This window comes from Lactuca sativa, chromosome 7 (assembly GCF_002870075.4).
Source record: "Lactuca sativa cultivar Salinas chromosome 7, Lsat_Salinas_v11, whole genome shotgun sequence".
NCBI classification, from domain to species: Eukaryota; Viridiplantae; Streptophyta; class Magnoliopsida; order Asterales; family Asteraceae; genus Lactuca; species Lactuca sativa.
This window is the reverse complement of record NC_056629.2, coordinates 202,256,314-202,264,803: the sequence shown is the minus strand read 5'-3', so window position 1 is coordinate 202,264,803 and position 8,490 is coordinate 202,256,314.

Below are 8,490 nucleotides of genomic sequence, written 5' to 3'. Positions count from 1 at the left end.
CAAGTATTGTTTGAATGTATTAAGTATATGTTTTGGGTGAGTATGTAGTTAATTTCTTGTAACACATAGATATGAAGTATTTGTTATGAAATACATGCTATGTGTTTATAAATTGTTTGTTTACTTGAGATGGATGTTGGATGAATGTTTTATACGATTTTTTAAATAGTTTTAAACTGTATATGTAATTTATATCTACAAATATGTTGGGTAGAACATGGGTAGATGAAATAGTTGGTGTGTGATGAAATAATATGATAAGAGATAGGTGAGGATATAATGGTGATGATAAGTAGGTGATGATAGATAGGTGATGAATGACGAGTCCAAGCGATGTTGTGGCTGCGTATTCATGTGATGATACTCTAACCCTTATTATGAATTACGAGTCCATACGATGTTGTGGCTGCGTATTCATGCGATGATAGTCTAACCCTTATTATGAATTACGAGTCCAGGCGATGTTGTGGCTGCGTATTCATGCGATGATAGTCTAACCCTTATCACGATTTACGAGTCCAGACGATGTTGCGGCTGCGTAATCATGCGATGATACCCTAACCCTTACTAGACACATATTGAGGGAGTGATCCCCGAATTAGTATTGTCTATGTGATGTAGGCGATGATCCTTAGGAAAAGTTCTTACGAACAAACATATAAGGAAATAAGATATAAGGAGATGAGAGGTAAATATGATATAAGAGATGACCCTTAGGATAATATCTTTAGGGAAGATTAAATGAAGATAATGAGGATGGGTAATTGGGTTGATTGTTTGATGATTAAATATAATAAATATATTATTGTGGGTTGAAAACCCCATACGCTCACCAGGCTCCCAAGCCTGACCCACTCAGTTTTTCTTTGCATTACAGGTAATGGCACAAGAGTATAAGTTGGTGGACTTGACGAAATATTTTGGATTATAGATCGGTAGTTATAAATAACTGTTGTAAGGTCTATTTTATATTGTTTATGCTTTTGGTATGTATCGGAACATGACATCCCGAGATTTTGTTATTTAATGAAAATACATTTCTTTAAGGAAATGCTTTGATAAATGGTTATCATATTTTGTTTTTGGGACAAATTCTGCAACTGTTTTCTTTAAAAGATAACTATGATTTTAAAACAAAGCATAAACAAATCGGTCTTTTCTGGCCGTGATATTGGGGGTGTCACAGAAAAAGTATGGATCTCTCATCTAGTAAACATCTCGGGTAAACAGATAGCGTACATATATACACATAGCACGTAATTTATATAAAATACTTCATATCTATGTGTAAGATGAAAGTGACTATACACTCACCTGATAAGGAGTGATTTGGACAACACTTCGCGTCTTAAAATAATCTTTTTTGACGAAATCGGGATGTTTGTTTGAAAATCGGGCTCTGCGCGGGTAGAGTTTCAAACCGAAAAACTATTTTTCTCGGAGACTCTGGGCTCTTCGAGGCTTTCTTCTAGTGCTAGGAAGTTTTCCTAGGCTTTTTTTTTTGGGGGGGGGGGGGGGGGGGGGTTGGGGGTGTTAGAGAGTGTTTAGAGAGAGAAAGAAGTGGGTAAAGGTGTGAGATTGGAGGCAGCCCCCGTACCTCTATTTATAGGCTTCCTGGAGCGACTCCACGTCGTGGTGCCTCTTTCCACGTCGTGGTCTCGCATAGGCTCCAAGGCTTTGCCTGGTGTTGACACGTGGCGCCGAACACAACAGGTAAAACAACTAATCTTTAAAAATTCATAACTTTGGCATACGAGCTCCGTTTTTGACGATCTTTATATTCACGCGTAGGTAAAGACAAGATCTACAACTTTCCTTTTGACTCCATTGACTAATGCTCGACTGATTTTAAATTTAACAATATGAGAAGATTATACTGTTAGATGACTGCGTAAAATTCATAACTTCTTTATACGGACTCCGTTTTCGTCTGTCTTTTTACCGTTGTGCTACTAATAACGAGATATTTAATTCCCATTTAGGTTGCGTTGGCCAAAAACCGCTCAATCTAAAATTCGAATTCCGGGTTATGCACTGCTAGGCCAAATCTTAGAAAATTTGTAACTTCCTCACATGAAGTCAGATTTGGACGTTCTTTTTATGCACACTCTCGATTTAACATATACTATGACTTTCGTTTAGATCGCAATGGCTAAAAATTCCTCTATCAAAAATTCACTATTTACGTCACACAATATCGTGTCGGTTTTGTCGCGAAACTTCGACAGGTCATAACTTCTTCGTTATAACTCGGATTTCGGCGTTCTTTATATGTTCGGAATCCTTGGCACGACCACTAACAATTTCCTTCATCGATATTGGGTTTATCTAACATTTTATTGTTGACACTTATTTTTACCCTTTATTTATTACGTCGTTATAAACAAGTATAAAACACATAAATTCACATACGACGCAAATAATTCATCTTTATTACTCCAAAATAAGTTACAAAGGGTGTGACAACACGAAATTTCTATTGTGTACAGCATGTCAAGTCAATAGAAGTCAGAACAGTTACTGTTAATTTTCAGACTTTTTGGAATAAGTTTGAGTATTTCAGGATTAACACTTTAGGAGATATCAGGAGAGAGGATGCCCTAGGGTTTATTGTGCAACAATAAAGTTCCGACACATCAAAAGTTTAGAGTGTACGGCCTAAACAAGGAGTTTACGGCCGTAAACCCTAAAGGAAAGTGGTAAAAAGGTAACACTTAGTTATTTTTACCATTTCCAACTTTCAAGATCCAAATCTCAAACTCTCTCAAGTATCATCCAAGTTTTCTTCAAGATCTTCAATCTAGTAAGTGTTTCTAGCCCTTTCAAGTTAGTATATCACTTAATCTAATGATTTAACACACTTCTATCCATGAAATCTTTCCAAAAGGTTGAATCTTCAAGTTTCACCAAGAACACACACTAGTGTTCTTGGCCTTTTGGTACCGTTTCAAGCTTCTAACTAGTAAGTACTCCTACCCTAGTGTATTGTAAAGCTTGTTACACTTCCATACATCAAGAAAACACAAAGAAACACCAAGATCAAAGGTTTTTACATTCCAAGAACACCTTGGACCGTAAACCCTTCTTTAGGGGCCAAATGTGACCCTAGTCCCTTCCTTCCCTTTGGAAACTAGTATAGACTCACTCCTTAATGTGTATAGGACTTGAAAACATCAAAATACCATGATCCATGAGGGTTTACGACTGTAAACCCAAAGGCAATGGTCCAGGGACCGTAAACTCCATTTAGGAGTGAAATGGTGCCCTAAAACACTTCCATAGGCTTAAGTATGAAGAGAGGATACTTCTAATGGCTTGTAGAGCTTCAAAACAACAAATGGTCAAAAGAACATGAGTTGACGGCAGTAAACTCATGTGTTTACGACTGTAAACCCATGGGGTTATGGTCACAAAACTGTAAACTCCAAGGGAGTTTACCCTTGAACCCCAAACACAATAGCAAGGTCCTACAGCACTTAGATGCAATCCTTATGACTTGTAACACTTATATAAGGTGTTTTACATGTCTTAGGATGTCTTAACTTTGTCACTTAGTAGTGTAAAGACTAATTGGATACATATATGTGTTATTATATGTAAACTAGGATCTTTGAGTGTGTACAAGTCTTCACTTGACACCTAGCAATCCTACATCATTCAGTTCATCCAAACCACCATCTACAAGTGAGTTCATACCCCTTAATCAATGTTTTAAATTATTTTAAATGCTTTAATGGGGGGGGGGGATACAAGTAGAAAACAATATGTTATAGAATCAATCACATGTGATTTATAACTGTGTTTTCAACCAACTGATTTCACATACTTCAAAATGTGATACATGAAATGGTTTTCTGTCTTAAAATACTTTGTTATCAAATGAATTACTTTTGAAATGTTTTATAAAATGACATCAAGTCATTGTTATTTATTGTTCAAAACTCTTAAATGTTTTACAAAATCTCTTTCATCTTCTTCATCAAAACAATATCTATATACTTATGTTCATATATATATATATATATATATATATATATATATATATATATATATATATATATATATATATATGTATGTATGTATGTATTGATATGAGAGCATTCATTCTTCGTTCAGTTCCCACACACTTGGGTAGAAAGGGTGTATAAACCTTCTTGGACATCTATTACATTCCAGTAAACTATTATAGGGATAGTTTAGGGGATACAAAACATTATTGCTATTACAAGGAATTTCACCGAAGTCAGTTCATTCATGAGTCTATACTAAATGCTATATGAAGAGATACACTTACATGGATCCTATTACATGGATACACTTACATGGATACTTGTACCTAGATACTATATGATAAGATACTATTACATATTAGACATGTAGATTAGATCTGTCTATCCTAGTACAAAAGGATACTTTACGGGACTAACCATTCCTAAAACCTCTGTTAGCTACAGAGGTAAATGCACATCTACGGATGTCTACGGTTGATACTATTACAGGTATACTTAAGGGACTAACTATTCCTAAACCCGGTTATTAGCAATAGAGGTAAATGTACATCTACGGATGTCTACGGTTAATACTATTCGACATTTACTATGTCATGTTTATCCTAGTACCAAAGGATAATACTTAAATGTTTATATTTTCCATAGTACTTTTATTTTGTGATACGTTCACACAAACGACGAGGTAGACTATATATTGTTAATAGTAGTCATACAGGGGAAAAACCATCTTTGTTACAGAAAAACATTCGGGTCTCGGTAGAAGACTACTTTTATACTAGTAGGAAATATGGGATTTTCTAGGGTTTTCACACTTATACCAAATGTTTCATTCAAAGATTTACATGGCATTCATAACAGCTTTCCAAAACAGAGTAATGACACTTAAATACTTATGAATTCACCAGCTTTAAAGCTGATTCTCGCTTTCAAAATAACTTGTATTCTCAGGTCACCAGTAGACAGGTACGATGACCAGGTTTTGAGAAGATGGAGCACAGACAAGACTCGTCTTTTATTTTGATTACATATATTTGGTGTCTTATTACTATGAAAGAACACACATGTATTAAAACTTTACTTTTAATGCAATGGATGATGTTGTTGCTTGTTTACTACTTTGCACTGTTATGATACTTCACATGACGTCCTCCACCCTTGAACGTTTCCGCCGTTCTTGGTTTTGGGGTGTGACAGATTGGTATCAGAGCTTTGTTTATAGTGAATTAAGTATATCAACCCATAAAAGATATACTAACTATAAATACATTGGGAGTAAAACACTTTGACTAAGAGTTTATACTTTTAAATAATAAAATATTTAAGTAAGTATACATGCCTGCATTCATACTAAAATCAGTGTCTCAATGACAAGAACAAAAGTATTATGATTGTTGAATATCACAAGTAAGTTTGGGGATGTATGGTCAGTCCTGGGAATGGCATAGCTTGATCAACTATGCTGGTCCGAGGAGTGATTAGCATATGCCCAAGAATGGTTGTGATGTGGCAACAAGTCTAAAACTTACCAACACAACCACAAAGAAATACCATAGGGGTATTTGGTCTTACTATAATTACTTATCAGAGAACTAAATAGATTTTTATTTAGCATGTCAATAGTCGTTTAGTGGGTTCACTAAAGTTATATGTACTAGGATGTCAAAGACTTAGAATCTGTGAAATCTTTGCCTTATGTCCTGTCCTCATTGGGTTGGGGGCTTAGGGTTAGGGTCACTTATTCGAAGGTCTATCCTATCCTAACTACATATAACTGGTATGCACTAAACAAGTATTGAAGCAACTGATAAAGATCATCTTATAATTATCTTAGTTAGTTCATCTATTTAGTTATTTCTAATATCCTTTTCTCGCGTAGATATCATGGCTGGATTCTCCTCACGGCGACCTGTACTTCCCAAACCAAGGCAATGTTGGATGGCTAGAGGAAGAACCAGAAGATGATCACCCAATCCCTTTGGATGATTACCATGCTGAAGGCTTTTCTGATAGTTCTGACTCGGAGCCTGAAGTCAACAACCTACCTCCATCTGCCCAAAACCCAAACCTGAACCCCTGTCTCGCATTTCAAGGACCCATACCTCTGTGGGCCATAAACTTGAATAGGTGGAGTCAGGAACAGGGTCAACATATCCCCTACAATGGAGACATAAGCTTCTACAACTTCAATGAGGGAGGTTCTGCTGACAGGGTCCTACCCATCATGGTTCATAGGATTTCTCGGAACACAATACCGGGTCAATCAACTATCAATCGAGTCGTGGAGATTGACGCCAACTCTGGCGTTAACACAGTCCACATTCGCCAACTAGAGTCTACCCATGAAAGGACTCTGGTCTGCAATGCAACTCTGTAGAGAAAACTTGCTGAAACCCAAGCTGAAGTTAGGGAACTTCGAGCTCAACAAGTGAGAGCTGACAGGCGTATGAGGGACATAAAACGCCTACTGTCGGGATCAAGAACTCATGCTAGCAGTTCTCGTCGCCGATAGAATCTCATCGACTCATCTTTTGGATATAACTTAGTTTATATAAAAACTTTGGTCTAATTTCCTATCCTTGTAAATCTTAGACCCGTTAGGTCTTGATCTAGTCATAGTTCTGTCAAGATTTTCCTATCTTGGTTGATGTAAGGCCTACTCCTAGGCCACTTTTCCCGAACTTGTTACATCTGTAATTCCAGTATTATTGACAGATATCTAATCATATGGAAATTATTATCCAAATGCCATCATCTTCATTCAAACATACTATTCATTGTGTTGTTGGACTATGGAGAGTTAGTCCATGAGTCACTCTCATTATTCATTTATTTTTATCCATGTTGTCATCTTTTTAAACGTATAGTTAAAAGATGCCGCCTCGCAGAAATCCTAGGCGTAACCCAAATAACGAAACACCGATACCACCACTTCCTCCACCACCTCAACCACCTCCTCCTTTCGACACTGCCATGTTCCAGGCAGCCTTCACGGCAGCAGTAGCAGCTGCCGTGTCAGCCATCAATACTCCTGTCCCTAGTGGATCGGGAACAGGTGCACATCCTTCTAACCACGGCGAGAGTCATGGCCATCCTAGGGAATGCACCTACAAGGACTTTACAAATGCTAAACCCCGAAACTTCAATGGAACTGGTGGGGTTATGGTCTTAAGGCAATGGATTGAAAAGACGGAAGCGGTCTTTGAAATTTGCGCCTGCCCGGAGGGCAACAATGTCAAGTTTGCTACTTGTACCTTTTCTGACAGAGCACTAACTTGGTGGAATGGCCATGTTAAGTCTCTGACTATTGTGGTGGCAAATTCTATCAGCTGGGAAAACTTGAAAGCCATGCTGATGAGGGAGTACTGTCCTCGAGGGGAAATTCAAAAACTCGAGCAGGAACTCTGGGGTCTAGAAATGGTTGGTTCCGACATATCAACCTATATGAATAGATTATGTGATCTGGCAATTCTATGCCCTGAAATGGTTGCTCTGGAGAGCAAAAGAATAGAGAGATACATTTGGGGACTGTCGCCCCACATCCAGTCAAGTGTGTTAGCATCCATGCCTGTTACTTTTGACAGCGCCAAAGAGCTAACACAATCTCTCATAGATCACGGAAAACACCAGAACCCAACAATCCCTACACCCGGTCCACAAAAGGACAACAACAACAAGAAAAAGGTGTGGAACAAGAGGAAAAGCGGGGCTTCGCAAGAATCCTCAAAGAAACAACAACTTGTGGTAATCAATGCTGCCACGGTAACCCCTGTTGTCCCTGCAAACCCCTTACCAGCAAAAACTTATGCTGGAAATCTTCCGAGGTGCAACAAATGCAACTTCCATCACCACGGACCTTGCAAGGAAATGCAGTGCTCTAACTGCAACAGAAAGGGGCATACAACCCGTTTCTGCAAAATTGCAGCAAGGCCGACCGCCCAAGTTCCTAACGCCGGTGTGGGCCAAGCTTGCTACGGTTGTGGCAAGGTAGGCCACTACAAGAGGAACTGCCCTAAGGCGGGGATGGCTGGCGGAGTAGGAAGAGTTATGGCCATAGGCCACGAGGAAGCCGTAGCTGATCCTACGATAGTTACTGGTACGATTCTCCTCGATAACTCAAATGCTTGCATACTTTTCGACAGTGGAGCAGAGAAAAGTTTCGTAAGTCATAAATTTGCACACCTACTTAAACAAAAACCATGTGCATTAGATAAATCATTCATGGTAGAAATGGCAAACGACAAAACGGAAAGTACTAATTGCATATACGTAGGTTGTACTCTAACTTTAGATGGCCATACTTTTAAGATAGACCTCATGCCGGTCCCAATTAAATGTTTCGACTTTATCATCGGCATGGATTGGTTGAGTCTTCTTCGCGCCGACATCTTGTGCTTTGAAAAAGCAGTTCGTCTTAGCCTTCCTAACAACGCAACCTTAGTTATCTATGGCGACAAACCTAGTACGATCCTTCACATCATTT